Raw genomic sequence first — 25,212 nt, 5'->3', positions numbered from 1 at the left:
GCAGAACCTCCTTTGTTTTCGTACGCGAGGCGTGGGAACCACTTGACCGATCGGCTCCGTTCCAAAAATACGAAAACCATGAACCATGAAGCGGAGACCACTCGAGCATAGAAATAGCAAGAAAGAAAAAAACACAAAAAAAACCGCACGTAAAATCTAAAAAAACGCAAACGGGCAACGAAAAAGCAAGTGCAACACGAGGACTTCCCAGGGGGTCACCCATCCTAGTACTACTCTCGCCCAAGCACGCTTCACAGCGGAGTTCTGATGGGATCCGTTGCATTAGTGCTGGTATGATCGCACCCGAAATACTATCCATGTTTATTGCTTTTATGTCTTAAAAGACGCAGAACCTCCTTTGTTTTCGTACGCGAGGCGTGGGACCCACGTGACCGATCGGCTCCGTTCCAAAAATACGAAAACCATGAACCATGAAGCGGAGGCCACCCGAGCATAGAAATAGCAAGAAAGAAAAAAAAAACCGCACGTAAAATCTAAAAAAACGCAAACGGGCAACGAAAAAGGGGGGTGCAACACGAGGACTTCCCAGGGGGTCGCCCATCCTAGTACTACTCTCGCCCATGCACGCTTAACTGCGGAGTTCTTATGGGATCCGGTGCATTAGTGCTGGTATGATCGCACCCGAAATACTATCCATGCTTATTGCTTTTATGTCTTAAAAGACGCAGAACCTCCTTTGTTTTCGTACGCGAGGCGTGGGACCCACTTGACCGATCGGCTCCGTTCCAAAAATACGAAAACTATCACCCATGAAACGGAGGCCACCCGAGCATAGAAATAGCAAGAAAGAAAAAAAAACAAAAAAAACCGTGCGTAAAATCTAAAAAAACGCAAACGGGCAACGAAAAAGGGGGGTGCAACACGAGGACTTCCCACGAGGTCACCCATCCTAGTACTACTCTCGCCCAAGCACGCTTAACTGCGGAGTTCTTATGGGATCCGGTGCATTAGTGCTGGTATGATCGCACCCGAAATACTATCCATGCTTATTGCTTTTATGTCTTAAAAGACGCAGAACCTCCTTTGTTTTCGTACACGAGGCGTGGGACCCACGTGACCGATCGGCTCCGTTCCAAAAATACGAAAACCATGAACCATGAAACGGAGGCCACCCGAGCATAGAAATAGCAAGAAAGAAAAAAAACAAAAAAAAAACCGTGCGTAAAATCTAAAAAAACGCAAACGGGCAACGAAAAAGGGGGGGTGCAACACGAGGACTTCCCACAGGGTCACCCATCCTAGTACTACTCTCGCCCAAGCACGCTTAACTGCGGAGTTCTGATGGGATCCGGTGCATTAGTGCTGGTATGATCGCACCCGAAATACTATCCATGCTTATTGCTTTTATGTCTTAAAAGACGCAGAACCTCCTTTGTTTTCGTACGCGAGGCGTGGGACCCACGTGACCGATCGACTCCGTTCCAAAAATACGAAAACCATGAACCATGAAGCGGAGGCCACCCGAGCATAGAAATAGCAAGAAAGAAAAAAAAAACAAAAAAAAACCGCACGTAAAATCTAAAAAGACGCAAACGGGCAACGAAAAAGCAGGTGCAACACGAGGACTTCCCAGGGGGTCACACATCCTAGTACTACTCTCGCCCAAGCACGCTTCACAGCCGAGTTCTGATGGGATCCGTTGCATTAGTGTTGGTATGATCGCACCCGAAATACTATCCATGCTTATTGCTTTTATGTCTTAAAAGACGCAGAACCTCCTTTGTTTTCGTACGCGAGGCGTGGGACCCACGTGACCGATCGGCTCCGTTCCAAAAATACGAAAACCATGAACCATGAAGCGGAGGCCACCCGAGCATAGAAATAGCAAGAAAGAAAAAAAACAAAAAAAACCGCACGTAAAATCTAAAAAAACGCAAACGGGCAATGAAAAAGGGGGGGTGTAACACGAGGACTTCCCAGGGGGTCGCCCATCCTAATACTACTCACGCCCAAGCACGCTTAACTGCGGAGTTCTGATGGGATCCGGTGCATTAGTGCTGGTATGATCGCACCCGAAATACTATCGATGCTTATTGCTTTTATGTCTTAAAAGACGCAGAACCTCCTTTATTTTCGTACGCGAAGCGTGGGACCCACGTGACCGATCGGCTCCGTTCCAAAAATACGAAAACCATGAACCATGAAACGGAGGCCACCCGAGCATAGAAATAGCAAGAAAGAAAAAAAAACAAAAAAAAACCGCACGTAAAATCTAAAAAAACGCAAACGGGCAACGAAAAAGGGGGGTGCAACACAAGGACTTCCCAGGGGGTCACCCATCCTAGTACTACTCTCGCCCAAGCACGCTTAACTGCGGAGTTCTGATGGGATCCAGTGCATTAGTGCTGGTATGATCGCACCCGAAATACTATCCATGCTTATTGCTTTTATGTCTTAAAAGACGCAGAACCTCCTTTGTTTTCGTACGCGAGGCGTGGGACCCACGTGACCGATCGGCTCCGTTCCAAAAATACGAAAACCATCAACCATGAAGCGGAGGCCACCCGAGCATAGAAATAGCAAGAAAGAAAAAAAAACAAAAAAAAAACCGCACGTAAAATCTAAAAAAACGCAAACAGACATCGAAAAAGGGGGTGCAACACGAGGACTTCCCAGGGGGTCACCCATCCTAGTACTACTCTCGCCCAAGCAAGCTCAACTGCGGAGTTCTGATGGGATCCGGTGCATTAGTGCTGGTATGATTGCACCCGAAATACTATCCATGCTTATTGCTTTTATGTCTTAAAAGACGCAGAACCTCCTCTGTTTTCGTACGCGAAGCGTGGGACCCACGTGACCGATCGGCTCCGTTCCAAAAATACGAAAACCATGAACCATGAAACGGAGGCCACCCGAGCATAGAAATAGCAAGAAAGAAAAAAAAAACAAAAAAAACTGTGCGTAAAATCTAAAAAAACGCAAACGGGCAACGAAAAAGGGGGGTGCAACACGAGGACTTCCCAGGAGGTCACCCATCCTAGTACTACTCTCGCCCAAGCACGCTTAACTGCGGAGTTCTTATGGGATCTGGTGCATTAGTGCTGGTATGATCGCACCAGAAATACTATCCATGCTTATTGCTTTTATGTCTTAAAAGACGCAGAACCTCCTTTGTTTTCGTACGCGAGGCGTGGGACCCACGTGACCGATCGGCTCCGTTCCAAAAATACGAAAAGCATCAACCATGAAGCGGAGGCCACCCGAGCATAGAAATAGCAAGAAAGAAAAAAAACAAAAAAAACCACACGTAAAATCTTAAAAAACGCAAACGGGCATCGAAAAAGGTGGGTGCAACACAAGGACTTCCCAGGGGGTCACCCATCCTAGTACTACTCTCGCCCAAGCACGCTTAACTGCGGAGTTCTGATGGGATCCGGTGCATTAGTGCTGGTATTATCGCACCCGAAATACTATCCATGCTTATTGCTTTTATGTCTTAAAAGACGCAGAACCTCCTTTGTTTTCGTACGCGAGGCGTGGGACCCACGTGACCGATCGGCTCCGTTCCAAAAATACGAAAACCATGAACCATGAAACGGAAGCCACCCGAGCATAGAAATAGCAAGAAAGAAAAAAAAACAAAAAAAAACCGCACGTAAAATCTAAAAAAACGCAAACGGGCAACGAAAAAGGGGGTGCAACACGAGGACTTCCCAGGGGGTCACCCATCCTAGTACTACTCTCGCCCAAGCACGCTTAACTGCGGAGTTCTGATGGGATCCAGTGCATTAGTGCTGGTATGATCGCACCCGAAATACTATCCATGCTTATTGCTTTTATGTCTTAAAAGACGCAGAACCTCCTTTGTTTTCGTACGCGAGGCGTGGGACCCACGTGACCGATCGGCTCCGTTCCAAAAATACGAAAACCATCAACCATGAAGCGGAGGCCACCCGAGCATAGAAATAGCAAGAAAGAAAAAAAAACAAAAAAAAACCGCACGTAAAATCTAAAAAAACGCAAACAGACATCGAAAAAGGGGGTGCAACACGAGGACTTCCCAGGGGGTCACCCATCCTAGTACTACTCTCGCCCAAGCAAGCTCAACTGCGGAGTTCTGATGGGATCCGGTGCATTAGTGCTGGTATGATTGCACCCGAAATACTATCCATGCTTATTGCTTTTATGTCTTAAAAGACGCAGAACCTCCTCTGTTTTCGTACGCGAAGCGTGGGACCCACGTGACCGATCGGCTCCGTTCCAAAAATACGAAAACCATGAACCATGAAACGGAGGCCACCCGAGCATAGAAATAGCAAGAAAGAAAAAAAAAACAAAAAAAACTGTGCGTAAAATCTAAAAAAACGCAAACGGGCAACGAAAAAGGGGGGTGCAACACGAGGACTTCCCAGGAGGTCACCCATCCTAGTACTACTCTCGCCCAAGCACGCTTAACTGCGGAGTTCTTATGGGATCTGGTGCATTAGTGCTGGTATGATCGCACCAGAAATACTATCCATGCTTATTGCTTTTATGTCTTAAAAGACGCAGAACCTCCTTTGTTTTCGTACGCGAGGCGTGGGACCCACGTGACCGATCGGCTCCGTTCCAAAAATACGAAAAGCATCAACCATGAAGCGGAGGCCACCCGAGCATAGAAATAGCAAGAAAGAAAAAAAACAAAAAAAACCACACGTAAAATCTTAAAAAACGCAAACGGGCATCGAAAAAGGGGGGTGCAACACAAGGACTTCCCAGGGGGTCACCCATCCTAGTACTACTCTCGCCCAAGCACGCTTAACTGCGGAGTTCTGATGGGATCCGGTGCATTAGTGCTGGTATGATCGCACCCGAAATACTATCCATGCTTATTGCTTTTATGTCTTAAAAGACGCAGAACCTCCTTTGTTTTCGTACGCGAGGCGTGGGACCCACGTGACCGATCGGCTCCGTTCCAAAAATACGAAAACCATGAACCATGAAACGGAGGCCACCCGAGCATAGAAATAGCAAGAAAGAAAAAAAAACGCACGTAAAATCTAAAAAAATGCAAACGGGCAACGAAAAAGGGGGGTGCAACACGAGGACTTCCCAGGGGTTCACCCATCCTAGTACTACTCTCGCCCAAGCACGCTTAACTGCGGAGTTCTTATGGGATCCGGTGCATTAGTGCTGGTATGATCGCACCCGAAATACTATCTAAGCTTATTGCTTTTATGTCTTAAAAGACGCAGAACCTCCTTTGTTTTCGTACGCGAGGCGTGGGACCCACGTGACCGATCGACTCCGTTCCAAAAATACGAAAACCATGAACCATGAAACGGAGGCCACCCGAGCATAGAAATAGCAAGAAAGAAAAAAAAACAAAAAAAAAACCGTGCGTAAAATCTAAAAAAACGCAATCGGGCAACGAAAAAGGGGGGTGCAACACGAGGACTTCCCACAGGGTCACCCATCCTAGTACTACTCTCGCCCAAGCACGCTTAACTGCGGAGTTCTGATGGGATCCGGTGCATTAGTGCTGGTATGATCGCACCCGAAATACTATCCATGCTTATTGCTTTTATGTCTTAAAAGACGCAGAACCTCCTTTGTTTTCGTACGCGAGGCGTGGGAACCACTTGACCGATCGGCTCCGTTCCAAAAATACGAAAACCATGAACCATGAAGCGGAGGCCACTCGAGCATAGAAATAGTGAGAAAGAAAAAAAAACAAAAAAAACCGCACGTAAAATCTAAAAAAACGCAAACGGGCAACGAAAAAGCAAGTGCAACACGAGGACTTCCCAGGGGGTCACCCATCCTAGTACTACTCTCGCCCAAGCACGCTTCACAGCGGAGTTCTGATGGGATCCGTTGCATTAGTGCTGGTAGGATCGCACCCGAAATACTATCCATGCTTATTGCTTTTATGTCTTAAAAGACGCAGAACCTCCTTTGTTTTCGTACGCGAGGCGTGGGACCCACGTGACCGATCGGCTCCGTTCCAAAAATACGAAAACCATCAACCATGAACCGGAGGCCACCCGAGCATAGAAATAGCAAGAAAGAAAAAAAAAACAAAAAAAAACCGCACGTAAAATCTAAAAAAACGCAAACAGGCATCGAAAAAGGGGGTGCAACACGAGGACTTCCCAGGGGGTCACCCATCCTAGTACTACTCTCGCCCAAGCAAGCTCAACTGCGGAGTTCTGATGGGATCCCGTGCATTAGTGCTGGTATGATCGCACCCGAAATACTATCCATGCTTATTGCTTTTATGTCTTAAAAGACGCAGAACCTCCTCTGTTTTCGTACGCGAAGCGTGGGACCCACGTGACCGATCGGCTCCGTTCCAAAAATACGAAAACCATGAACCATGAAACGGAGGCCACCCGAGCATAGAAATAGCAAGAAAGAAAAAAAAAACCACACGTAAAATCTTAAAAAACGCAAACGGGCAACGAAAAAGGGGGGTGCAACACGAGGACTTCCCAGGGGGTCACCCATCCTAGTACTACTCTCGCCCAAGCACGCTTCACAGCGGAGTTCTGATGGGATCCGGTGCATTAGTGCTGGTATGATCGCACCCGAAATACTATCCATCCTTATTGCTTTTATGTCTTAAAAGCCGCAGAACCTCCTTTGTTTTCGTACGCGAGGCGTGGGACCCACGTGACCGATCGGCTCCGTTCCAAAAATACGAAAACCATCAACCATGAAGCGGAGGCCACCCGAGCATAGAAATAGCAAGAAAGAAAAAAAAACAAAAAAAAAACCGCACGTAAAATCTAAAAAAACGCAAACGGGCAACGAAAAAGGGGGGTGCAACACGAGGACTTCCCAGGGGGTCACCCATCCTAGTACTACTCTCGCCCAAACACGCTTAACTGCGGAGTTCTGATGGGATCCAGTGCATTAGTGCTGGTATGATCGCACCCGAAATACTATCCATGCTTATTGCTTTTATGTCTTAAAAGACGCAGAACCTCCTTTGTTTTCGTACGCGAGGCGTGGGACCCACGTGACCGATCGGCTCCGTTCCAAAAATACGAAAACCATGAACAATGAAACGGAGGCCACCCGAGCATAGAAATAGCAAGAAAGAAAAAAAAAACGCACGTAAAATCTAAAAAAATGCAAACGGGCAACGAAAAAGCGGGGTGCAACACGAGGACTTCCCAGGGGTTCACCCATCCTAGTACTACTCTCGCCCAAGCACGCTTAACTATGGAGTTCCTATGGGATCCGGTGCATTAGTGGTGGTATGATCGCACCCGAAATACTATCTATGCTTATTGCTTTTATGTCTTAAAAGACGCAGAACCTCCTTTGTTTTCGTACGCGAGGCGTGGGACCCACGTGACCGATCGGCTCCGTTCCAAAAATACGAAAACCATGAACCATGAAATGGAGGCCACCCGAGCATAGAAATAGCAAGAAAGAAAAAAAAAACAAAAAAAAAACCGTGCGTAAAATCTAAAAAAACGCAAACGGGCAACGAAAACGGGGGGTGCAACACGAGGACTTCCCACAGGGTCACCCATCCTAGTAATACTCTCGCCCAAGCACGCTTAACTGCGGAGTTCTTATGGGATCCGGTGCATTAGTGCTGGTATGATCGCACCTAAAATACTATCCATGCTTATTGCTTTTATGTCTTAAAAGACGCAGAACTCCTTTGTTTTCGTACGCGTGGCGTGGGACCCACTTGACCGATCGGCTCCGTTCCAAAAATACGAAAACCATGAACCATGAAGCGGAGGCCACCCGAGCATAGAAATAGCAAGAAAGAAAAAAAAACAAAAAAAAACGCACGTAAAATCTAAAAAAACGCAAACGGGCAACGAAAAAGCAAGTGCAACACGAGGACTTCCCAGGGGGTCACCCATCCTAGTACTACTCTCGCCCAAGCACGCTTCACAGCGGAGTTCTGATGGGATCCGTTGCATTAGTTCTGGTATGATCGCACCTGAAATACTATCCATGCTTATTGCTTTTATGTCTTAAAAGACGCAGAACCTCCTTTGTTTTCGTACGCGAGGCGTGGGACCCACGTGACCGATCGGCTCCGTTCCAAAAATACGAAAACCATCAACCATGAAGCGGAGGCCACCCGAGCATAGAAATAGCAAGAAAGAAAAAAAAACAAAAAAAAACCGCACGTAAAATCTAAAAAAACGCAAACAGGCATCGAAAAAGGGGGTGCAACACGAGGACTTCCCAGGGGGTCACCCATCCTAGTACTACTCTCGCCCAAGCAAGCTCAACTGCGGAGTTCTGATGGGATCCGGTGCATTAGTGCTGGTTTGATCGCACCCGAAATACTATCCATGCTTATTGCTTTTATGTCTTAAAAGACGCAAAACCTCCTCTGTTTTCGTACGCGAAGCGTGGGACCCACGTGACCGATCGGCTCCGTTCCAAAAATACGAAAACCATGAACCATGAAACGGAGGCCACCCGAGCATAGAAATAGCAAGAAAGAAAAAAAACACAAAAAAAAACCGTTCGTAAAATCTAAAAAAACGCAAACGGGCAACGAAAAAGGGGGGTGCAACACGAGGACTTCCCAGGGGGTCACCCATCCTAGTACTACTATCGCCCAAGCACGCTTAACTGTGGAGTTCTGATGGGATCCGGTGCATTAGTGCTGGTATGATCGCACCCGAAATACTATCCATGCTTATTGCTTTTATGTCTTAAAAGACGCAGAACCTCCTTTGTTTTCGTACGCGAGGCGTGGGACCCACGTGACCGATCGGCTCCGTTCCAAAAATACGAAAACCATGAACAATGATACGGAGGCCACCCGAGCATAGAAATAGCAAGAAAGAAAAAAAAACCGCACGTAAAATCTAAAAAAATGCAAACGGGCAACGAAAAAGGGGGGTGCAACACGAGGACTTCCCAGGGGTTCACCCATCCTAGTACTACTCTCGCCCAAGCACGCTTAACTGCGGAGTTCTTATGGGATCCGGTGCATTAGTGCTGGTATGATCGCACCCGAAATACTATCTATGCTTATTGCTTTTATGTCTTAAAAGACGCAGAATCTCCTTTGTTTTCGTACGCGAGGCGTGGGACCCACGTGACCGATCGGCTCCGTTCCAAAAATACGAAAACCATGAACCATGAAACGGAGGCCACACGAGCATAGAAATAGCAAGAAAGAAAAAAAAACAAAAAAAAAACCGTGCGTAAAATCTAAAAAAACGCAATCGGGCAACGAAAAAGGGGGGTGCAACACGAGGACTTCCCACAGGGTCACCCATCCTAGTACTACTCTCGCCCAAGCACGCTTAACTGCGGAGTTCTGATGGGATCCGGTGCATTAGTGCTGGTATGATCGCACCCGAAATACTATCCATGCTTATTGCTTTTATGTCTTAAAAGACGCAGAACCTCCTTTGTTTTCGTACGCGAGGCGTGGGAACCACTTGACCGATCGGCTCCGTTCCAAAAATACGAAAACCATGAACCATGAAGCGGAGGCCACTCGAGCATAGAAATAGCGAGAAAGAAAAAAAAACAAAAAAAACCGCACGTAAAATCTAAAAAAACGCAAACGGGCAACGAAAAAGCAAGTGCAACACGAGGACTTCCCAGGGGGTCACCCATCCTAGTACTACTCTCGCCCAAGCACGCTTCACAGCGGAGTTCTGATGGGATCCGTTGCATTAGTGCTGGTAGGATCGCACCCGAAATACTATCCATGCTTATTGCTTTTATGTCTTAAAAGACGCAGAACCGCCTTTGTTTTCGTACGCGAGGCGTGGGACCCACGTGACCGATCGGCTCCGTTCCAAAAATACGAAAACCATTAACCATGAACCGGAGGCCACCCGAGCATAGAAATAGCAAGAAAGAAAAAAAAACAAAAAAAAACCGCACGTAAAATCTAAAAAAACGCAAACAGGCATCGAAAAAGGGGGTGCAACACGAGGACTTCCCAGGGGGTCACCCATCCTAGTACTACTCTCGCCCAAGCAAGCTCAACTGCGGAGTTCTGATGGGATCCGGTGCATTAGTGCTGGTTTGATCGCACCCGAAATACTATCCATGCTTATTGCTTTTATGTCTTAAAAGACGCAAAACCTCCTCTGTTTTCGTACGCGAAGCGTGGGACCCACGTGACCGATCGGCTCCGTTCCAAAAATACGAAAACCATGAACCATGAAACGGAGGCCACCCGAGCATAGAAATAGCAAGAAAGAAAAAAAACACAAAAAAAAACCGTTCGTAAAATCTAAAAAAACGCAAACGGGCAACGAAAAAGGGGGGTGCAACACGAGGACTTCCCAGGGGGTCACCCATCCTAGTACTACTATCGCCCAAGCACGCTTAACTGTGGAGTTCTGATCGGATCCGGTGCATTAGTGCTGGTATGATCGCACCCGAAATACTATCCATGCTTATTGCTTTTATGTCTTAAAAGACGCAGAACCTCCTTTGTTTTCGTACGCGAGGCGTGGGACCCACGTGACCGATCGGCTCCGTTCCAAAAATACGAAAACCATGAACAATGAAACGGAGGCCACCCGAGCATAGAAATAGCAAGAAAGAAAAAAAAACCGCACGTAAAATCTAAAAAAATGCAAACGGGCAACGAAAAAGGGGGGTGCAACACGAGGACTTCCCAGGGGTTCACCCATCCTAGTACTACTCTCGCCCAAGCACGCTTAACTGCGGAGTTCTTATGGGATCCGGTGCATTAGTGCTGGTATGATCGCACCCGAAATACTATCTATTCTTATTGCTTTTATGTCTTAAAAGACGCAGAACCTCCTTTGTTTTCGTACGCGAGGCGTGGGACCCACGTGACCGATCGGCTCCGTTCCAAAAATACGAAAACCATGAACCATGAAACGGAGGCCACACGAGCATAGAAATAGCAAGAAAGAAAAAAAAAACAAAAAAAAAACCGTGCGTAAAATCTAAAAAAACGCAATCGGGCAACGAAAAAGGGGGGTGCAACACGAGGACTTCCGACAGGGTCACCCATCCTAGTACTACTCTCGCCCAAGCACGCTTAACTGCGGAGTTCTGATGGGATCCGGTGCATTAGTGCTGGTATGATCGCACCCGAAATACTATCCATGCTTATTGCTTTTATGTCTTAAAAGACGCAGAACCTCCTTTGTTTTCGTACGCGAGGCGTGGGAACCACTTGACCGATCGGCTCCGTTCCAAAAATACGAAAACCATGAACCATGAAGCAGAGGCCACTCGAGCATAGAAATAGTGAGAAAGAAAAAAAAACAAAAAAAACCGCACGTAAAATCTAAAAAAACGCAAACGGGCAACGAAAAAGCAAGTGCAACACGAGGACTTCCCAGGGGGTCACCCATCCTAGTACTACTCTCGCCCAAGCACGCTTCACAGCGGAGTTCTGATGGGATCCGTTGCATTAGTGCTGGTAGGATCGCACCCGAAATACTATCCATGCTTATTGCTTTTATGTCTTAAAAGACGCAGAACCTCCTTTGTTTTCGTACGCGAGGCGTGGGACCCACGTGACCGATCGGCTCCGTTCCAAAAATACGAAAACCATCAACCATGAACCGGTGGCCACCCGAGCATAGAAATAGCAAGAAAGAAAAAAAAAACAAAAAAAAACGCACGTAAAATCTAAAAAAACGCAAACAGGCATCGAAAAAGGGGGTGCAACACGAGGACTTCCCAGGGGGTCACCCATCCTAGTACTACTCTCGCCCAAGCAAGCTCAACTGCGGAGTTCTGATGGGATCCCGTGCATTAGTGCTGGTATGATCGCACCCGAAATACTATCCATGCTTATTGCTTTTATGTCTTAAAAGACGCAGAACCTCCTCTGTTTTCGTACGCGAAGCGTGGGACCCACGTGACCGATCGGCTCCGTTCCAAAAATACGAAAACCATGAACCATGAAACGGAGGCCACCCGAGCATAGAAATAGCAAGAAAGAAAAAAAAAACCACACGTAAAATCTTAAAAAACGCAAACGGGCAACGAAAAAGGGGGGTGCAACACGAGGACTTCCCAGGGGGTCACCCATCCTAGTACTACTCTCGCCCAAGCACGCTTCACAGCGGAGTTCTGATGGGATCCGGTGCATTAGTGCTGGTATGATCGCACCCGAAATACTATCCATCCTTATTGCTTTTATGTCTTAAAAGCCGCAGAACCTCCTTTGTTTTCGTACGCGAGGCGTGGGACCCACGTGACCGATCGGCTCCGTTCCAAAAATACGAAAACCATCAACCATGAAGCGGAGGCCACCCGAGCATAGAAATAGCAAGAAAGAAAAAAAAACAAAAAAAAAAACCGCACGTAAAATCTAAAAAAACGCAAACGGGCAACGAAAAAGGGGGGTGCAACACGAGGACTTCCCAGGGGGTCACCCATCCTAGTACTACTCTCGCCCAAACACGCTTAACTGCGGAGTTCTGATGGGATCCGGTGCATTAGTGCTGGTATGATCGCACCCGAAATACTATCCATGCTTATTGCTTTTATGTCTTAAAAGACGCAGAACCTCCTTTGTTTTCGTACGCGAGGCGTGGGACCCACGTGACCGATCGGCTCCGTTCCAAAAATACGAAAACCATGAACAATGAAACGGAGGCCACCCGAGCATAGAAATAGCAAGAAAGAAAAAAAAACGCACGTAAAATCTAAAAAAATGCAAACGGGCAACGAAAAAGCGGGGTGCAACACGAGGACTTCCCAGGGGTTCACCCATCCTAGTACTACTCTCGCCCAAGCACGCTTAACTACGGAGTTCCTATGGGATCCGGTGCATTAGTGGTGGTATGATCGCACCCGAAATACTATCTATGCTTATTGCTTTTATGTCTTAAAAGACGCAGAACCTCCTTTGTTTTCGTACGCGAGGCGTGGGACCCACGTGACCGATCGGCTCCGTTCCAAAAATACGAAAACCATGAACCATGAAATGGAGGCCACCCGAGCATAGAAATAGCAAGAAAGAAAAAAAAAACAAAAAAAAAAACCGTGCGTAAAATCTAAAAAAACGCAAACGGGCAACGAAAACGGGGGGTGCAACACGAGGACTTCCCACAGGGTCACCCATCCTAGTACTACTCTCGCCCAAGCACGCTTAACTGCGGAGTTCTTATGGGATCCGGTGCATTAGTGCTGGTATGATCACACCTAAAATACTATCCATGCTTATTGCTTTTATGTCTTAAAAGACGCAGAACCTCCTTTGTTTTCGTACGCGTGGCGTGGGACCCACTTGACCGATCGGCTCCGTTCCAAAAATACGAAAACCATGAACCATGAAGCGGAGGCCACCCGAGCATAGAAATAGCAAGAAAGAAAAAAAAAACAAAAAAAACCGCACGTAAAATCTAAAAAAACGCAAACGGGCAACGAAAAAGCAAGTGCAACACGAGGACTTCCCAGGGGGTCACCCATCCTAGTACTACTCTCGCCCAAGCACGCTTCACAGTGGAGTTCTGATGGGATCCGTTGCATTAGTTCTGGTATGATCGCACCCGAAATACTATCCATGCTTATTGCTTTTATGTCTTAAAAGACGCAGAACCTCCTTTGTTTTCGTACGCGAGGCGTGGGACCCACGTGACCGATCGGCTCCGTTCCAAAAATACGAAAACCATCAACCATGAAGCGGAGGCCACCCGAGCATAGAAATAGCAAGAAAGAAAAAAAAACAAAAAAAAACCGCACGTAAAATCTAAAAAAACGCAAACAGGCATCGAAAAAGGGGGTGCAACACGAGGACTTCCCAGGGGGTCACCCATCCTAGTACTACTCTCGCCCAAGCAAGCTCAACTGCGGAGTTCTGATGGGATCCGGTGCATTAGTGCTGGTTTGATCGCACCCGAAATACTATCCATGCTTATTGCTTTTATGTCTTAAAAGACGCAAAACCTCCTCTGTTTTCGTACGCGAAGCGTGGGACCCACGTGACCGATCGGCTCCGTTCCAAAAATACGAAAACCATGAACCATGAAACGGAGGCCACCCGAGCATAGAAATAGCAAGAAAGAAAAAAAACACAAAAAAAAAACCGTTCGTAAAATCTAAAAAAACGCAAACGGGCAACGAAAAAGGGGGGTGCAACACGAGGACTTCCCAGGGGGTCACCCATCCTAGTACTACTATCGCCCAAGCACGCTTAACTGTGGAGTTCTGATGGGATCCGGTGCATTAGTGCTGGTATGATCGCACCCGAAATACTATCCATGCTTATTGCTTTTATGTCTTAAAAGACGCAGAACCTCCTTTGTTTTCGTACGCGAGGCGTGGGACCCACGTGACCGATCGGCTCCGTTCCAAAAATACGAAAACCATGAACAATGAAACGGAGGCCACCCGAGCATAGAAATAGCAAGAAAGAAAAAAAAACCGCACGTAAAATCTAAAAAAATGCAAACGGGCAACGAAAAAGGGGGGTGCAACACGAGGACTTCCCAGGGGTTCACCCATCCTAGTACTACTCTCGCCCAAGCACGCTTAACTGCGGAGTTCTTATGGGATCCGGTGCATTAGTGCTGGTATGATCGCACCCGAAATACTATCTATGCTTATTGCTTTTATGTCTTAAAAGACGCAGAACCTCCTTTGTTTTCGTACGCGAGGCGTGGGACCCACGTGACCGATCGGCTCCGTTCCAAAAATACGAAAACCATGAACCATGAAACGGAGGCCACACGAGCATAGAAATAGCAAGAAAGAAAAAAAAACAAAAAAAAAACCGTGCGTAAAATCTAAAAAAACGCAATCGGGCAACGAAAAAGGGGGGTGCAACACGAGGACTTCCCACAGGGTCACCCATCCTAGTACTACTCTCGCCCAAGCACGCTTAACTGCGGAGTTCTGATGGGATCCGGTGCATTAGTGCTGGTATGATCGCACCCGAAATACTATCCATGCTTATTGCTTTTATGTCTTAAAAGACGCAGAACCTCCTTTGTTTTCGTACGCGAGGCGTGGGAACCACTTGACCGATCGGCTCCGTTCCAAAAATACGAAAACCATGAACCATGAAGCGGAGGCCACTCGAGCATTGAAATAGCGAGAAAGAAAAAAAAACAAAAAAAACCGCACGTAAAATCTAAAAAAACGCAAACGGGCAACGAAAAAGCAAGTGCAACACGAGGACTTCCCAGGGGGTCACCCATCCTAGTACTACTCTCGCCCAAGCACGCTTCACAGCGGAGTTCTGATGGGATCCGTTGCATTAGTGCTGGTAGGATCGCACCCGAAATACTATCCATGCTTATTGCTTTTATGTCTTAAAAGACGCAGAACCGCCTTTGTTTTCGTACGCGAGGCGTGGGACCCACGTGACCGATCGGCTCCGTTCCAAAAATACGAAAACCATCAACCATGAACCGGAGGCCACCCGAGCATAGAAATAGCAAGAAAGAAAAAAAAACAAAAAAAAACCGCACGTAAAATCTAAAAAAACGCAAACAGGCATCGAAAAAGGGGGTGCAACACGAGGACTTCCCAGGGGGTCACTCATCCTAGTACTACTCTCGCCCAAGCAAGCTCAACTGCGGAGTTCTGATGGGATCCGGTGCATTAGTGCTGGTTTGATCGCACCCGAAATACTATCCATGCTTATTGCTTTTATGTCTTAAAAGACGCAAAACCTCCTCTGTTTTCGTACGCGAAGCGTGGGACCCACGTGACCGATCGGCTCCGTTCCAAAAATACGAAAACCATGAACCATGAAACGGAGGCCACCCGAGCATAAAAATAGCAAGAAAGAAAAAAAACACAAAAAAAAACCGTTCGTAAAATCTAAAAAAACGCAAACGGGCAACGAAAAAGGGGGGTGCAACACGAGGACTTCCCAGGGGGTCACCCATCCTAGTACTACTATCGCCCAAGCACGCTTAACTGTGGAGTTCTGATGGGATCCGGTGCATTAGTGCTGGTATGATCGCACCCGAAATACTATCCATGCTTATTGCTTTTATGTCTTAAAAGACGCAGAACCTCCTTTGTTTTCGTACGCGAGGCGTGGGACCCACGTGACCGATCGGCTCCGTTCCAAAAATACGAAAACCATGAACAATGAAACGGAGGCCACCCGAGCATAGAAATAGCAAGAAAGAAAAAAAAACCGCACGTAAAATCTAAAAAAATGCAAACGGGCAACGAAAAAGGGGGGTGCAACACGAGGACTTCCCAGGGGTTCACCCATCCTAGTACTACTCTCGCCCAAGCACGCTTAACTGCGGAGTTCTTATGGGATCCGGTGCATTAGTGCTGGTATGATCGCACCCGAAATACTATCTATGCTTATTGCTTTTATGTCTTAAAAGACGCAGAACCTCCTTTGTTTTCGTACGCGAGGCGTGGGACCCACGTGACCGATCGGCTCCGTTCCAAAAATACGAAAACCATGAACCATGAAACGGAGGCCACCCGAGCATAGAAATAGCAAGAAAGAAAAAAAAACAAAAAAAAAACCGTGCGTAAAATCTAAAAAAACGCAATCGGGCAACGAAAAAGGGGGGTGCAACACGAGGACTTCCCACAGGGTCACCCATCCTAGTACTACTCTCGCCCAAGCACGCTTAACTGCGGAGTTCTGATGGGATCCGGTGCATTAGTGCTGGTATGATCGCACCCGAAATACTATCCATGCTTATTGCTTTTATGTCTTAAAAGACGCAGAACCTCCTTTGTTTTCGTACGCGAGGCGTGGGAACCACTTGACCGATCGGCTCCGTTCCAAAAATACGAAAACCATGAACCATGAAGCGGAGGCCACTCGAGCATAGAAATAGCGAGAAAGAAAAAAAAACAAAAAAAACCGCACGTAAAATCTAAAAAAACGCAAACGGGCAACGAAAAAGGGGGGTGCAACACGAGGACTTCCCAGGGGGTCACCCATCCTAGTACTACTATCGCCCAAGCACGCTTAACTGTGGAGTTCTGATGGGATCCGGTGCATTAGTGCTGGTATGATCGCACCCGAAATACTATCCATGCTTATTGCTTTTATGTCTTAAAAGACGCAGAACCTCCTTTGTTTTCGTACGCGAGGCGTGGGACCCACGTGACCGATCGGCTCCGTTCCAAAAATACGAAAACCATGAACAATGAAACGGAGGCCACCCGAGCATAGAAATAGCAAGAAAGAAAAAAAAACCGCACGTAAAATCTAAAAAAATGCAAACGGGCAACGAAAAAGGGGGGTGCAACACGAGGACTTCCCTGGGGTTCACCCATCCTAGTACTACTCTCGCCCAAGCACGCTTAACTGCGGAGTTCTTATGGGATCCGGTGCATTAGTGCTGGTATGATCGCACCCGAAATACTATCTATGCTTATTGCTTTTATGTCTTAAAAGACGCAGAACCTCCTTTGTTTTCGTACGCGAGGCGTGGGACCCACGTGACCGATCGGCTCCGTTCCAAAAATACGAAAACCATGAACCATGAAACGGAGGCCACCCGAGCATAGAAATAGCAAGAAAGAAAAAAAAACAAAAAAAAAACCGTGCGTAAAATCTAAAAAAACGCAATCGGGCAACGAAAAAGGGGGGTGCAACACGAGGACTTCCCACAGGGTCACCCATCCTAGTACTACTCTCGCCCAAGCACGCTTAACTGCGGAGTTCTGATGGGATCCGGTGCATTAGTGCTGGTATGATCGCACCCGAAATACTATCCATGCTTATTGCTTTTATGTCTTAAAAGACGCAGAACCTTCTTTGTTTTCGTACGCGAGGCGTGGGAACCACTTGACCGATCGGCTCCGTTCCAAAAATACGAAAACCATGAACCATGAAGCGGAGGCCACTCGAGCATAGAAATAGCGAGAAAGAAAAAAAAACAAAAAAAACCGCACGTAAAATCTAAAAAAACGCAAACGGGCAACGAAAAAGCAAGTGCAACACGAGGACTTCCCAGGGGGTCACCCATCCTAGTACTACTCTCGCCCAAGCACGCTTCACAGCGGAGTTCTGATGGGATCCGTTGCATTAGTGCTGGTAGGATCGCACCCGAAATACTATCCATGCTTATTGCTTTTATGTCTTAAAAGACGCAGAACCGCCTTTGTTTTCGTACGCGAGGCGTGGGACCCACGTGACCGATCGGCTCCGTTCCAAAAATACGAAAACCATCAACCATGAACCGGAGGCCACCCGAGCATAGAAATAGCAAGAAAGAAAAAAAAAACAAAAAAAAACCGCACGTAAAATCTAAAAAAACGCAAACAGGCATCGAAAAAGGGGGTGCAACACGAGGACTTCCGAGGGGGTCACCCATCCTAGTACTACTCTCGCCCAAGCAAGCTCAACTGCGGAGTTCTGATGGGATCCCGTGCATTAGTGCTGGTATGATCGCACCCGAAATACTATCCATGCTTATTGCTTTTATGTCTTAAAAGACGCAGAACCTCCTCTGTTTTCGTACGCGAAGCGTGGGACCCACGTGACCGATCGGCTCCGTTCCAAAAATACGAAAACCATAAACCATGAAACGGAGGCCACCCGAGCATAGAAATAGCAAGAAAGAAAAAAAAAACCACACGTAAAATCTTAAAAAACGCAAACGGGCAACGAAAAAGGGGGGTGCAACACGAGGACTTCCCAGGGGGTCACCCATCCTAGTACTACTCTCGCCCAAGCACGCTTCACAGCGGAGTTCTGATGGGATCCGGTGCATTAGTGCTGGTATGATCGCACCCGAAATACTATCCATCCTTATTGCTTTTATGTCTTAAAAGCCGCAGAACCTCCTTTGTTTTCGTACGCGAGGCGTGGGACCCACGTGACCGATCGGCTCCGTTCCAAAAATACGAAAACCATCAACCATGAAGCGGAGGCCACCCGAGCATAGAAATAGCAAGAAAGAAAAAAAAACAAAAAAAAAACCGCACGTAAAATCTAAAAAAACGCAAACGGGCAACGAAAAAGGGGGGTGCAACACGAGGACTTCCCAGGGGGTCACCCATCCTAGTACTACTCTCGCCCAAACACGCTTAACTGCGGAGTTCTAATGGGATCCAGTGCATTAGTACTGGTATGATCGCACCCGAAATACTATCCATGCTTATTGCTTTTATGTCTTAAAAGACGCAGAACCTCCTTTGTTTTCGTACGTGAGGCGTGGGACCCACGTGACCGATCGGCTCCGTTCCAAAAATACGAAAACCATGAACAATGAAACGGAGGCCACCCGAGCATAGAAATAGCAAGAAAGAAAAAAAAAACGCACGTAAAATCTAAAAAAATGCAAACGGGCAACGAAAAAGGGGGGTGCAACACGAGGACTTCCCAGGGGTTCACCCATCCTAGTACTACTCTCGCCCAAGCACGCTTAACTACGGAGTTCCTATGGGATCCGGTGTATTAGTGGTGGTATGATCGCACCCGAAATACTATCTATGCTTATTGCTTTTATGTCTTAAAAGACGCAGAACCTCCTTTGTTTTCGTACGCGAGGCGTGGGACCCACGTGACCGATCGGCTCCGTTCCAAAAATACGAAAACCATGAACCATGAAACGGAGGCCACCCGAGCATAGAAATAGCAAGAAAGAAAAAAAAACCGCGCGTAAAATCTAAAAAAACGCAAACGGGCAACGAAAAAGGGGGGTGCAACACGAGGACTTCCCAGGGGTTCACCCATCCTAGTACTACTCTCGCCCAAGCACGCTTAACTGCGGAGTTCTTATGGGATCCGGTGCATTAGTGCTGGTATGATCGCACCTAAAATACTATCCATGCTTATTGCTTTTATGTCTTAAAAAACGCAGAACCTCCTTTGTTTTCGTACGCGAGGCGTGGGACCCACGTGACCGATCGGCTCCGTTCCAAAAATACGAAAACCATGAACCATGAAATGGAGGCCACCCGAGCATAGAAATAGCAAGAAAGAAAAAAAAACAAAAAAAAAACCGTGCGTAAAATCTAAAAAAACGCAAACGGGCAACGAAAACGGGGGGTGCAACACGAGGACTTCCCACAGGGTCACCCATCCTAGTACTACTCTCGCCCAAGCACGCTTAACTGCGGAGTTCTTATGGGATCCGGTGCATTAGTGCTGGTATGATCGCACCTAAAATACTATCCATGCTTATTGCTTTTATGTCTTAAAAGACGCAGAACCTCCTTTGTTTTCGTACGCGTGGCGTGGGACCCACTTGACCGATCGGCTCCGTTCCAAAAATACGAAAACCATGAACCATGAAGCGGAGGCCACCCGAGCATAGAAATAGCAAGAAAGAAAAAAAAACAAAAAAAAGCGCACGTAAAATCTAAAAAAACGCAAACGGGCAACGAAAAAGCAAGTGCAACACGAGGACTTCCCAGGGGGTCACCCATCCTAGTACTACTCTCGCCCAAGCACGCTTCACAGCGGAGTTCTCATGGGATCCGTTGCATTAGTTCTGGTATGATCGCACCCGAAATACTATCCATGCTTATTGCTTTTATGTCTTAAAAGACGCAGAACCTCCTTTGTTTTCGTACGCGAGGCGTGGGACCCACATGACCGATCGGCTCCGTTCCAAAAATACGAAAACCATCAACCATGAAGCGGAGGCCACCCGAGCATAGAAATAGCAAGAAAGAAAAAAAAACAAAAAAAAACCGCACGTAAAATCTAAAAAAACGCAAACAGGCATCGAAAAAGGGGGTGCAACACGAGGACTTCCCAGGGGGTCACCCATCCTAGTACTACTCTCGCCCAAGCAAGCTCAACTGCGGAGTTCTGATGGGATCCGGTGCATTAGTGCTGGTTTGATCGCACCCGAAATACTATCCATGCTTATTGCTTTTATGTCTTAAAAGACGCAAAACCTCCTCTGTTTTCGTACGCGAAGCGTGGGACCCACGTGACCGATCGGCTCCGTTCCAAAAATACGAAAACCATGAACCATCAAACGGAGGCCACCCGAGCATAGAAATAGCAAGAAAGAAAAAAAACACAAAAAAAAACCGTTCGTAAAATCTAAAAAAACGCAAACGGGCAACGAAAAAGGGGGGTGCAACACGAGGACTTCCCAGGGGGTCACCCATCCTAGTACTACTCTCGCCCAAGCACGCTTAACTGTGGAGTTCTGATGGGATCCGGTGCATTAGTGCTGGTATGATCGCACCCGAAATACTATCCATGCTTATTGCTTTTATGTCTTAAAAGACGCAGAACCTCCTTTGTTTTCGTACGCGAGGCGTGGGACCCACGTGACCGATCGGCTCCGTTCCAAAAATACGAAAACCATGAACAATGAAACGGAGGCCACTCGAGCATAGAAATAGCAAGAAAGAAAAAAAAACCGCACGTAAAATCTAAAAAAATGCAAACGGGCAACGAAAAAGGGGGGTGCAACACGAGGACTTCCCAGGGGTTCACCCATCCTAGTACTACTCTCGCCCAAGCACGCTTAACTGCGGAGTTCTTATGGGATCCGGTGCATTAGTGCTGGTATGATCGCACCCGAAATACTATCTATGCTTATTGCTTTTATGTCTTAAAAGACGCAGAACCTCCTTTGTTTTCGTACGCGAGGCGTGGGACCCACGTGACCGATCGGCTCCGTTCCAAAAATACGAAAACCATGAACCATGAAGCGGAGGCCACCCGAGCATAGAAATAGCAAAAAAGAAAAAAAACAAAAAAACCGCACGTAAAATCTAAAAAAACGCAAACGGGCAATGAAAAAGGGGGGTGTAACACGAGGACTTCCCAGGGGTCACCCATCCTAGTACTACTCACGCCCAAGCACGCTTAACTGCGGAGTTCTGATGGGATCCGGTGCATTAGTGCTGGTATGATCGCACCCGAAATACTATCCATGCTTATTGCTTTTATGTCTTAAAAGACGCAGAACCTCCATTGTTTTCGTACGCGAGGCGTGGGACCCACTTGACCGATCGGCTCCGTTCCAAAAATACGAAAACCATGAACCATGAAGCGGAGGCCATCCGAGCATAGAAATAGCAAGAAAGAAAAAAAAAACAAAAAAAACCGCACGTAAAATCTAAAAAAACGCAAACGGGCAACGAAAAAGGGGGTGCAACACGAAGACTTCCCAGGGGGTCATCCATCCTAGTACTACTCTCGCCCAAGCACGCTTAACTGCGGAGTTCTGATGGGATCTAGTGCATTAGTGCTGGTATGATCGCACCCGAAATACTATCCATGCTTATTGCTTTTATGTCTTAAAAGACCCAGAACCTCCTTTGTTTTCGTACGCGAGGTGTGGGACCCACGTGACCGATCGGCTCCGTTCCAAAAATACGAAAACCATCAACAATGAAGCGGAGGCCACCCGAGCATAGAAATAGCAAGAAAGAAAAAAAAACAAAAAAAAAACGCACGTAAAATCTAAAAAAACGCAAACATACATCGAAAAAGGGGGTGCAACACGAGGACTTCCCAGGGGGTCACCCATCCTAGTACTACTCTCGCCCAAGCAAGCTCAACTGCGGAGTTCTGATGGGATCCGGTGCATTAGTGCTGGTATGATCGCACCCGAAATACTATCCACGCTTATTGCTTTTATGTCTTAAAAGACGCAGAACCTTCTCTGTTTTCGTACGCGAAGCGTGGGACCCACGTGACCGATCGGCTCCGTTCCAAAAATACGAAAACCATGAACCATGAAACGGAGGCCACCCGAGCATAGAAATAGCAAGAAAGAAAAAAAAAACAAAAAAAAACCGTGCGTAAAATCTAAAAAAACGCAAACGGGGAACGAAAAAGGGGGTGCAACACGAGGACTTCCCAAGGGGTCACCCATCCTAGTACTACTCTCGCCCAAGCACGCTTAACTACGGAGTTCTTATGGGATCCGGTGCATTAGTGCTGGTATGATCGCACCCGAAACACTATCCATGCTTATTGCTTTTATGTCTTAAAAGACGCAGAACCTCCTTTGTTTTCGTACGCGAGGCGTGGGACCCACGTGACCGATCGGCTCCGTTCCAAAAATACGAAAACCATGAACCATGAAGCGGAGGCCACCCGAGCATAGAAATAGCAAGAAAGAAAAAAAACAAAAAACACCGCACGTAAAATCTAAAAAAACGCAAACGGGCAATGAAAAAGGGGGGGTGTAACACGAGGACTTCCCAGGGGGTCACCCATCCTAGTACTACTCACGCCCAAGTACGCTTAACTGCGGAGTTCTGATGGGATCCGGTGCATTAGTGCTGGTATGATCGCACCCGAAATACTATCCATGCTTATTGCTTTTATGTCTTAAAAGACGCAGAACCTCATTTGTTTTCGTACGCGAGGCGTGGGACCCACTTGACCGATCGGCTCCGTTCCAAAAATACGAAAACCATGAACCATGAAGCGGAGGCCACCCGAGCATAGAAATAGCAAGAAAGAAAAAAAAAACAAAAAAAACCCCACGTAAAATCTAAAAAAACGCAAACGGGCAACGAAAAAGGGGGGTGCAACACGAGGACTTCCCAGGGGGTCACCCATCCTAGTACTACTCTCGCCCAAGCACGCTTAACTGTGGAGTTCTGATGGGATCCAGTGCATTAGTGCTGGTATGATCGCACCCAAAATACTATCCATGCTTATTGCTTTTATGTCTTAAAAGACGCGGAACCTCCTATGTTTTCGTACGCGAGGCGTGGGACCCACGTGACCGATCGGCTCCGTTCCAAAAATACGAAAACCATCAACCATGAAGCGGAGGCCACCCGAGCATAGAAATAGCAAGAAAGAAAAAAAAAACAAGAAAAAAACGCACGTAAAATCTAAAAAAACGCAAACAGGCATCGAAAAAGGGGGTGCAACACGAGGACTTCCCAGGGGGTCACCCATCCTAGTACTACTCTCGCCCAAGCAAACTCAACTGCAGAGTTCTGATGGGATCCGGTGCATTAGTGCTGGTATGATCGCACCCGAAATACTATCTATGTTTATTGCTTTTATGTCTTAAAAGACGCAGAACCTCCTCTGTTTTCGTACGCGAAGCGTGGGACCCACGTGACCGATCGGCTCCGTTCCAAAAATACGAAAACCGTGAACCATGAAACGGAGGCCACCCGAGCATAGAAATAGCAAGAAAGAAAAAAAAAACAAACAAAAACCGTGCGTAAAATCTAAAAAAACGCAAACGGGCAATGAAAAAGGGGGGGTGTAACACGAGGACTTCCCAGGGGGTCACCCATCCTAGTACTACTCACGCCCAAGCACGCTTAACTGCGGAGTTCTGATGGGATCCGGTGCATTAGTGCTGGTATGATCGCACCCGAAATACTATCCATGCTTATTGCTTTTATGTCTTAAAAGACGCAGAACCTCCATTGTTTTCGTACGCGAGGCGTGGGACCCACTTGACCGATCGGCTCCGTTCCAAAAATACGAAAACCATGAACCATGAAGCGGAGGCCACCCGAGCATAGAAATAGCAAGAAAGAAAAAAAAACAAAAAAAAAACCGTGCGTAAAATCTAAAAAAACGCAAACGGGCAACGAAAACGGGGGGTGCAACACGAGGACTTCCCACAGGGTCACCCATCCTAGTACTACTCTCGCCCAAGCACGCTTAACTGCGGAGTTCTTATGGGATCCGGTGCATTAGTGCTGGTATGATCGCACCTAAAATACTATCCATGCTTATTGCTTTTATGTCTTAAAAGACGCAGAACCTCCTTTGTTTTCGTACGCGTGGCGTGGGACCCACTTGACCGATCGGCTCCGTTCCAAAAATACGAAAACCATGAACCATGAAGCGGAGGCCACCCGAGCATAGAAATAGCAAGAAAGAAAAAAAAACAAAAAAAACCGCACGTAAAATCTAAAAAAACGCAAACGGGCAACGAAAAAGCAAGTGCAACACGAGGACTTCCCAGGGGGTCACCCATCCTAGTACTACTCTCGCCCAAGCACGCTTCACAGCGGAGTTCTCATGGGATCCGTTGCATTAGTTCTGGTATGATCGCACCCGAAATACTATCCATGCTTATTGCTTTTATGTCTTAAAAGACGCAGAACCTCCTTTGTTTTCGTACGCGAGGCGTGGGACCCACATGACCGATCGGCTCCGTTCCAAAAATACGAAAACCATCAACCATGAAGCGGAGGCCACCCGAGCATAGAAATAGCAAGAAAGAAAAAAAAACAAAAAAAAACCGCACGTAAAATCTAAAAAAACGCAAACAGGCATCGAAAAAGGGGGTGCAACACGAGGACTTCCCAGGGGGTCACCCATCCTAGTACTACTCTCGCCCAAGCAAGCTCAACTGCGGAGTTCTGATGGGATCCGGTGCATTAGTGCTGGTTTGATCGCACCCGAAATACTATCCA

General features: G+C 47.1%; 72 non-coding genes and 1 pseudogene across 72 annotated transcripts; all 73 read right to left on the bottom strand.

Moving 5' to 3' along the window:
- Positions 1–186: 186 nt before the first annotated feature.
- LOC145149819 (5S ribosomal RNA) lies at positions 187–305 on the bottom strand. Its single transcript, XR_013730663.1, has one exon. It is a non-coding gene; the product is annotated as a 5S ribosomal RNA (ribosomal RNA).
- A 220-nt stretch (positions 306–525) lies between these two features.
- LOC145143741 (5S ribosomal RNA) lies at positions 526–644 on the bottom strand. Its single transcript, XR_013724771.1, has one exon. It is a non-coding gene; the product is annotated as a 5S ribosomal RNA (ribosomal RNA).
- Positions 645–872: 228 nt separating this feature from the next.
- On the bottom strand, positions 873–991 carry LOC145154549 (5S ribosomal RNA). Its single transcript, XR_013735021.1, has one exon. It is a non-coding gene; the product is annotated as a 5S ribosomal RNA (ribosomal RNA).
- A 230-nt stretch (positions 992–1,221) lies between these two features.
- Positions 1,222–1,340, bottom strand: LOC145154402 (5S ribosomal RNA). The gene has a single exon (XR_013734876.1). It is a non-coding gene; the product is annotated as a 5S ribosomal RNA (ribosomal RNA).
- Positions 1,341–1,569: 229 nt separating this feature from the next.
- Positions 1,570–1,688, bottom strand: LOC145151332 (5S ribosomal RNA; annotated as a pseudogene).
- A 228-nt stretch (positions 1,689–1,916) lies between these two features.
- On the bottom strand, positions 1,917–2,035 carry LOC145147318 (5S ribosomal RNA). Its single transcript, XR_013728225.1, has one exon. It is a non-coding gene; the product is annotated as a 5S ribosomal RNA (ribosomal RNA).
- Positions 2,036–2,264: 229 nt separating this feature from the next.
- LOC145136870 (5S ribosomal RNA) lies at positions 2,265–2,383 on the bottom strand. The gene has a single exon (XR_013720754.1). It is a non-coding gene; the product is annotated as a 5S ribosomal RNA (ribosomal RNA).
- A 229-nt stretch (positions 2,384–2,612) lies between these two features.
- Positions 2,613–2,731, bottom strand: LOC145147962 (5S ribosomal RNA). The gene has a single exon (XR_013728861.1). It is a non-coding gene; the product is annotated as a 5S ribosomal RNA (ribosomal RNA).
- Positions 2,732–2,960: 229 nt separating this feature from the next.
- On the bottom strand, positions 2,961–3,079 carry LOC145145892 (5S ribosomal RNA). Its single transcript, XR_013726844.1, has one exon. It is a non-coding gene; the product is annotated as a 5S ribosomal RNA (ribosomal RNA).
- Positions 3,080–3,306: 227 nt separating this feature from the next.
- LOC145143817 (5S ribosomal RNA) lies at positions 3,307–3,425 on the bottom strand. Its single transcript, XR_013724851.1, has one exon. It is a non-coding gene; the product is annotated as a 5S ribosomal RNA (ribosomal RNA).
- A 228-nt stretch (positions 3,426–3,653) lies between these two features.
- On the bottom strand, positions 3,654–3,772 carry LOC145154558 (5S ribosomal RNA). Its single transcript, XR_013735029.1, has one exon. It is a non-coding gene; the product is annotated as a 5S ribosomal RNA (ribosomal RNA).
- A 228-nt stretch (positions 3,773–4,000) lies between these two features.
- LOC145147961 (5S ribosomal RNA) lies at positions 4,001–4,119 on the bottom strand. Its single transcript, XR_013728860.1, has one exon. It is a non-coding gene; the product is annotated as a 5S ribosomal RNA (ribosomal RNA).
- A 229-nt stretch (positions 4,120–4,348) lies between these two features.
- On the bottom strand, positions 4,349–4,467 carry LOC145145890 (5S ribosomal RNA). The gene has a single exon (XR_013726842.1). It is a non-coding gene; the product is annotated as a 5S ribosomal RNA (ribosomal RNA).
- A 227-nt stretch (positions 4,468–4,694) lies between these two features.
- LOC145154198 (5S ribosomal RNA) lies at positions 4,695–4,813 on the bottom strand. The gene has a single exon (XR_013734683.1). It is a non-coding gene; the product is annotated as a 5S ribosomal RNA (ribosomal RNA).
- A 218-nt stretch (positions 4,814–5,031) lies between these two features.
- LOC145146636 (5S ribosomal RNA) lies at positions 5,032–5,150 on the bottom strand. Its single transcript, XR_013727571.1, has one exon. It is a non-coding gene; the product is annotated as a 5S ribosomal RNA (ribosomal RNA).
- Positions 5,151–5,380: 230 nt separating this feature from the next.
- LOC145154401 (5S ribosomal RNA) lies at positions 5,381–5,499 on the bottom strand. Its single transcript, XR_013734875.1, has one exon. It is a non-coding gene; the product is annotated as a 5S ribosomal RNA (ribosomal RNA).
- Positions 5,500–5,726: 227 nt separating this feature from the next.
- Positions 5,727–5,845, bottom strand: LOC145150557 (5S ribosomal RNA). The gene has a single exon (XR_013731374.1). It is a non-coding gene; the product is annotated as a 5S ribosomal RNA (ribosomal RNA).
- A 229-nt stretch (positions 5,846–6,074) lies between these two features.
- On the bottom strand, positions 6,075–6,193 carry LOC145149391 (5S ribosomal RNA). Its single transcript, XR_013730251.1, has one exon. It is a non-coding gene; the product is annotated as a 5S ribosomal RNA (ribosomal RNA).
- A 220-nt stretch (positions 6,194–6,413) lies between these two features.
- Positions 6,414–6,532, bottom strand: LOC145144283 (5S ribosomal RNA). The gene has a single exon (XR_013725294.1). It is a non-coding gene; the product is annotated as a 5S ribosomal RNA (ribosomal RNA).
- A 230-nt stretch (positions 6,533–6,762) lies between these two features.
- On the bottom strand, positions 6,763–6,881 carry LOC145143035 (5S ribosomal RNA). Its single transcript, XR_013724095.1, has one exon. It is a non-coding gene; the product is annotated as a 5S ribosomal RNA (ribosomal RNA).
- Positions 6,882–7,100: 219 nt separating this feature from the next.
- Positions 7,101–7,219, bottom strand: LOC145150679 (5S ribosomal RNA). The gene has a single exon (XR_013731487.1). It is a non-coding gene; the product is annotated as a 5S ribosomal RNA (ribosomal RNA).
- Positions 7,220–7,450: 231 nt separating this feature from the next.
- Positions 7,451–7,569, bottom strand: LOC145148737 (5S ribosomal RNA). The gene has a single exon (XR_013729607.1). It is a non-coding gene; the product is annotated as a 5S ribosomal RNA (ribosomal RNA).
- Positions 7,570–7,795: 226 nt separating this feature from the next.
- LOC145150420 (5S ribosomal RNA) lies at positions 7,796–7,914 on the bottom strand. The gene has a single exon (XR_013731246.1). It is a non-coding gene; the product is annotated as a 5S ribosomal RNA (ribosomal RNA).
- A 228-nt stretch (positions 7,915–8,142) lies between these two features.
- Positions 8,143–8,261, bottom strand: LOC145149048 (5S ribosomal RNA). Its single transcript, XR_013729910.1, has one exon. It is a non-coding gene; the product is annotated as a 5S ribosomal RNA (ribosomal RNA).
- A 230-nt stretch (positions 8,262–8,491) lies between these two features.
- LOC145147077 (5S ribosomal RNA) lies at positions 8,492–8,610 on the bottom strand. The gene has a single exon (XR_013727992.1). It is a non-coding gene; the product is annotated as a 5S ribosomal RNA (ribosomal RNA).
- Positions 8,611–8,829: 219 nt separating this feature from the next.
- On the bottom strand, positions 8,830–8,948 carry LOC145146635 (5S ribosomal RNA). The gene has a single exon (XR_013727570.1). It is a non-coding gene; the product is annotated as a 5S ribosomal RNA (ribosomal RNA).
- Positions 8,949–9,178: 230 nt separating this feature from the next.
- On the bottom strand, positions 9,179–9,297 carry LOC145154400 (5S ribosomal RNA). The gene has a single exon (XR_013734874.1). It is a non-coding gene; the product is annotated as a 5S ribosomal RNA (ribosomal RNA).
- A 227-nt stretch (positions 9,298–9,524) lies between these two features.
- Positions 9,525–9,643, bottom strand: LOC145150556 (5S ribosomal RNA). Its single transcript, XR_013731373.1, has one exon. It is a non-coding gene; the product is annotated as a 5S ribosomal RNA (ribosomal RNA).
- A 228-nt stretch (positions 9,644–9,871) lies between these two features.
- On the bottom strand, positions 9,872–9,990 carry LOC145149047 (5S ribosomal RNA). The gene has a single exon (XR_013729909.1). It is a non-coding gene; the product is annotated as a 5S ribosomal RNA (ribosomal RNA).
- Positions 9,991–10,220: 230 nt separating this feature from the next.
- LOC145149470 (5S ribosomal RNA) lies at positions 10,221–10,339 on the bottom strand. Its single transcript, XR_013730334.1, has one exon. It is a non-coding gene; the product is annotated as a 5S ribosomal RNA (ribosomal RNA).
- A 219-nt stretch (positions 10,340–10,558) lies between these two features.
- LOC145146634 (5S ribosomal RNA) lies at positions 10,559–10,677 on the bottom strand. The gene has a single exon (XR_013727569.1). It is a non-coding gene; the product is annotated as a 5S ribosomal RNA (ribosomal RNA).
- A 231-nt stretch (positions 10,678–10,908) lies between these two features.
- On the bottom strand, positions 10,909–11,027 carry LOC145143788 (5S ribosomal RNA). Its single transcript, XR_013724821.1, has one exon. It is a non-coding gene; the product is annotated as a 5S ribosomal RNA (ribosomal RNA).
- Positions 11,028–11,254: 227 nt separating this feature from the next.
- Positions 11,255–11,373, bottom strand: LOC145150553 (5S ribosomal RNA). The gene has a single exon (XR_013731371.1). It is a non-coding gene; the product is annotated as a 5S ribosomal RNA (ribosomal RNA).
- A 228-nt stretch (positions 11,374–11,601) lies between these two features.
- On the bottom strand, positions 11,602–11,720 carry LOC145149390 (5S ribosomal RNA). The gene has a single exon (XR_013730250.1). It is a non-coding gene; the product is annotated as a 5S ribosomal RNA (ribosomal RNA).
- Positions 11,721–11,940: 220 nt separating this feature from the next.
- On the bottom strand, positions 11,941–12,059 carry LOC145144282 (5S ribosomal RNA). The gene has a single exon (XR_013725293.1). It is a non-coding gene; the product is annotated as a 5S ribosomal RNA (ribosomal RNA).
- Positions 12,060–12,290: 231 nt separating this feature from the next.
- On the bottom strand, positions 12,291–12,409 carry LOC145155193 (5S ribosomal RNA). The gene has a single exon (XR_013735646.1). It is a non-coding gene; the product is annotated as a 5S ribosomal RNA (ribosomal RNA).
- A 218-nt stretch (positions 12,410–12,627) lies between these two features.
- LOC145150168 (5S ribosomal RNA) lies at positions 12,628–12,746 on the bottom strand. Its single transcript, XR_013730994.1, has one exon. It is a non-coding gene; the product is annotated as a 5S ribosomal RNA (ribosomal RNA).
- Positions 12,747–12,978: 232 nt separating this feature from the next.
- LOC145146914 (5S ribosomal RNA) lies at positions 12,979–13,097 on the bottom strand. Its single transcript, XR_013727837.1, has one exon. It is a non-coding gene; the product is annotated as a 5S ribosomal RNA (ribosomal RNA).
- A 228-nt stretch (positions 13,098–13,325) lies between these two features.
- Positions 13,326–13,444, bottom strand: LOC145150965 (5S ribosomal RNA). The gene has a single exon (XR_013731767.1). It is a non-coding gene; the product is annotated as a 5S ribosomal RNA (ribosomal RNA).
- Positions 13,445–13,672: 228 nt separating this feature from the next.
- Positions 13,673–13,791, bottom strand: LOC145149046 (5S ribosomal RNA). Its single transcript, XR_013729908.1, has one exon. It is a non-coding gene; the product is annotated as a 5S ribosomal RNA (ribosomal RNA).
- A 231-nt stretch (positions 13,792–14,022) lies between these two features.
- On the bottom strand, positions 14,023–14,141 carry LOC145147076 (5S ribosomal RNA). Its single transcript, XR_013727991.1, has one exon. It is a non-coding gene; the product is annotated as a 5S ribosomal RNA (ribosomal RNA).
- Positions 14,142–14,360: 219 nt separating this feature from the next.
- On the bottom strand, positions 14,361–14,479 carry LOC145146633 (5S ribosomal RNA). The gene has a single exon (XR_013727568.1). It is a non-coding gene; the product is annotated as a 5S ribosomal RNA (ribosomal RNA).
- A 230-nt stretch (positions 14,480–14,709) lies between these two features.
- Positions 14,710–14,828, bottom strand: LOC145154399 (5S ribosomal RNA). The gene has a single exon (XR_013734873.1). It is a non-coding gene; the product is annotated as a 5S ribosomal RNA (ribosomal RNA).
- Positions 14,829–15,055: 227 nt separating this feature from the next.
- LOC145150552 (5S ribosomal RNA) lies at positions 15,056–15,174 on the bottom strand. Its single transcript, XR_013731370.1, has one exon. It is a non-coding gene; the product is annotated as a 5S ribosomal RNA (ribosomal RNA).
- A 228-nt stretch (positions 15,175–15,402) lies between these two features.
- Positions 15,403–15,521, bottom strand: LOC145150481 (5S ribosomal RNA). The gene has a single exon (XR_013731304.1). It is a non-coding gene; the product is annotated as a 5S ribosomal RNA (ribosomal RNA).
- Positions 15,522–15,751: 230 nt separating this feature from the next.
- Positions 15,752–15,870, bottom strand: LOC145147075 (5S ribosomal RNA). Its single transcript, XR_013727990.1, has one exon. It is a non-coding gene; the product is annotated as a 5S ribosomal RNA (ribosomal RNA).
- Positions 15,871–16,089: 219 nt separating this feature from the next.
- LOC145146632 (5S ribosomal RNA) lies at positions 16,090–16,208 on the bottom strand. Its single transcript, XR_013727567.1, has one exon. It is a non-coding gene; the product is annotated as a 5S ribosomal RNA (ribosomal RNA).
- A 230-nt stretch (positions 16,209–16,438) lies between these two features.
- Positions 16,439–16,557, bottom strand: LOC145154398 (5S ribosomal RNA). Its single transcript, XR_013734872.1, has one exon. It is a non-coding gene; the product is annotated as a 5S ribosomal RNA (ribosomal RNA).
- Positions 16,558–16,785: 228 nt separating this feature from the next.
- LOC145147074 (5S ribosomal RNA) lies at positions 16,786–16,904 on the bottom strand. Its single transcript, XR_013727989.1, has one exon. It is a non-coding gene; the product is annotated as a 5S ribosomal RNA (ribosomal RNA).
- Positions 16,905–17,123: 219 nt separating this feature from the next.
- On the bottom strand, positions 17,124–17,242 carry LOC145148188 (5S ribosomal RNA). Its single transcript, XR_013729085.1, has one exon. It is a non-coding gene; the product is annotated as a 5S ribosomal RNA (ribosomal RNA).
- A 230-nt stretch (positions 17,243–17,472) lies between these two features.
- On the bottom strand, positions 17,473–17,591 carry LOC145154396 (5S ribosomal RNA). The gene has a single exon (XR_013734870.1). It is a non-coding gene; the product is annotated as a 5S ribosomal RNA (ribosomal RNA).
- Positions 17,592–17,818: 227 nt separating this feature from the next.
- On the bottom strand, positions 17,819–17,937 carry LOC145150551 (5S ribosomal RNA). The gene has a single exon (XR_013731369.1). It is a non-coding gene; the product is annotated as a 5S ribosomal RNA (ribosomal RNA).
- A 229-nt stretch (positions 17,938–18,166) lies between these two features.
- LOC145150301 (5S ribosomal RNA) lies at positions 18,167–18,285 on the bottom strand. The gene has a single exon (XR_013731121.1). It is a non-coding gene; the product is annotated as a 5S ribosomal RNA (ribosomal RNA).
- Positions 18,286–18,505: 220 nt separating this feature from the next.
- Positions 18,506–18,624, bottom strand: LOC145144281 (5S ribosomal RNA). Its single transcript, XR_013725292.1, has one exon. It is a non-coding gene; the product is annotated as a 5S ribosomal RNA (ribosomal RNA).
- Positions 18,625–18,854: 230 nt separating this feature from the next.
- Positions 18,855–18,973, bottom strand: LOC145146589 (5S ribosomal RNA). The gene has a single exon (XR_013727526.1). It is a non-coding gene; the product is annotated as a 5S ribosomal RNA (ribosomal RNA).
- A 219-nt stretch (positions 18,974–19,192) lies between these two features.
- Positions 19,193–19,311, bottom strand: LOC145150234 (5S ribosomal RNA). The gene has a single exon (XR_013731056.1). It is a non-coding gene; the product is annotated as a 5S ribosomal RNA (ribosomal RNA).
- A 219-nt stretch (positions 19,312–19,530) lies between these two features.
- Positions 19,531–19,649, bottom strand: LOC145148417 (5S ribosomal RNA). The gene has a single exon (XR_013729303.1). It is a non-coding gene; the product is annotated as a 5S ribosomal RNA (ribosomal RNA).
- A 230-nt stretch (positions 19,650–19,879) lies between these two features.
- On the bottom strand, positions 19,880–19,998 carry LOC145145669 (5S ribosomal RNA). The gene has a single exon (XR_013726631.1). It is a non-coding gene; the product is annotated as a 5S ribosomal RNA (ribosomal RNA).
- Positions 19,999–20,225: 227 nt separating this feature from the next.
- LOC145150950 (5S ribosomal RNA) lies at positions 20,226–20,344 on the bottom strand. The gene has a single exon (XR_013731754.1). It is a non-coding gene; the product is annotated as a 5S ribosomal RNA (ribosomal RNA).
- Positions 20,345–20,572: 228 nt separating this feature from the next.
- LOC145149045 (5S ribosomal RNA) lies at positions 20,573–20,691 on the bottom strand. The gene has a single exon (XR_013729907.1). It is a non-coding gene; the product is annotated as a 5S ribosomal RNA (ribosomal RNA).
- A 230-nt stretch (positions 20,692–20,921) lies between these two features.
- On the bottom strand, positions 20,922–21,040 carry LOC145155568 (5S ribosomal RNA). The gene has a single exon (XR_013736001.1). It is a non-coding gene; the product is annotated as a 5S ribosomal RNA (ribosomal RNA).
- Positions 21,041–21,259: 219 nt separating this feature from the next.
- Positions 21,260–21,378, bottom strand: LOC145146631 (5S ribosomal RNA). Its single transcript, XR_013727566.1, has one exon. It is a non-coding gene; the product is annotated as a 5S ribosomal RNA (ribosomal RNA).
- A 226-nt stretch (positions 21,379–21,604) lies between these two features.
- LOC145147649 (5S ribosomal RNA) lies at positions 21,605–21,722 on the bottom strand. The gene has a single exon (XR_013728546.1). It is a non-coding gene; the product is annotated as a 5S ribosomal RNA (ribosomal RNA).
- Positions 21,723–21,950: 228 nt separating this feature from the next.
- LOC145148595 (5S ribosomal RNA) lies at positions 21,951–22,069 on the bottom strand. The gene has a single exon (XR_013729473.1). It is a non-coding gene; the product is annotated as a 5S ribosomal RNA (ribosomal RNA).
- Positions 22,070–22,297: 228 nt separating this feature from the next.
- On the bottom strand, positions 22,298–22,416 carry LOC145147746 (5S ribosomal RNA). Its single transcript, XR_013728639.1, has one exon. It is a non-coding gene; the product is annotated as a 5S ribosomal RNA (ribosomal RNA).
- Positions 22,417–22,645: 229 nt separating this feature from the next.
- LOC145155630 (5S ribosomal RNA) lies at positions 22,646–22,764 on the bottom strand. Its single transcript, XR_013736059.1, has one exon. It is a non-coding gene; the product is annotated as a 5S ribosomal RNA (ribosomal RNA).
- Positions 22,765–22,992: 228 nt separating this feature from the next.
- On the bottom strand, positions 22,993–23,111 carry LOC145146833 (5S ribosomal RNA). The gene has a single exon (XR_013727758.1). It is a non-coding gene; the product is annotated as a 5S ribosomal RNA (ribosomal RNA).
- A 229-nt stretch (positions 23,112–23,340) lies between these two features.
- LOC145153896 (5S ribosomal RNA) lies at positions 23,341–23,459 on the bottom strand. Its single transcript, XR_013734388.1, has one exon. It is a non-coding gene; the product is annotated as a 5S ribosomal RNA (ribosomal RNA).
- A 229-nt stretch (positions 23,460–23,688) lies between these two features.
- On the bottom strand, positions 23,689–23,807 carry LOC145149662 (5S ribosomal RNA). Its single transcript, XR_013730515.1, has one exon. It is a non-coding gene; the product is annotated as a 5S ribosomal RNA (ribosomal RNA).
- A 231-nt stretch (positions 23,808–24,038) lies between these two features.
- Positions 24,039–24,157, bottom strand: LOC145140094 (5S ribosomal RNA). The gene has a single exon (XR_013722079.1). It is a non-coding gene; the product is annotated as a 5S ribosomal RNA (ribosomal RNA).
- Positions 24,158–24,387: 230 nt separating this feature from the next.
- Positions 24,388–24,506, bottom strand: LOC145145667 (5S ribosomal RNA). The gene has a single exon (XR_013726629.1). It is a non-coding gene; the product is annotated as a 5S ribosomal RNA (ribosomal RNA).
- Positions 24,507–24,733: 227 nt separating this feature from the next.
- Positions 24,734–24,852, bottom strand: LOC145150949 (5S ribosomal RNA). Its single transcript, XR_013731753.1, has one exon. It is a non-coding gene; the product is annotated as a 5S ribosomal RNA (ribosomal RNA).
- A 228-nt stretch (positions 24,853–25,080) lies between these two features.
- On the bottom strand, positions 25,081–25,199 carry LOC145149043 (5S ribosomal RNA). Its single transcript, XR_013729905.1, has one exon. It is a non-coding gene; the product is annotated as a 5S ribosomal RNA (ribosomal RNA).
- Between the last annotated feature and the right edge of the window lie 13 nt (positions 25,200–25,212).

This window comes from Lactuca virosa, chromosome 1, assembly GCF_052849685.1.
Source record: "Lactuca virosa cultivar CGN04683 chromosome 1, Lactuca_virosa_CGN04683_v6, whole genome shotgun sequence".
Taxonomy (NCBI): domain Eukaryota; kingdom Viridiplantae; phylum Streptophyta; class Magnoliopsida; order Asterales; family Asteraceae; genus Lactuca; species Lactuca virosa.
Note: the sequence above shows the minus strand (reverse complement) of the source record. Positions and strands in the feature narration are given on the sequence as shown.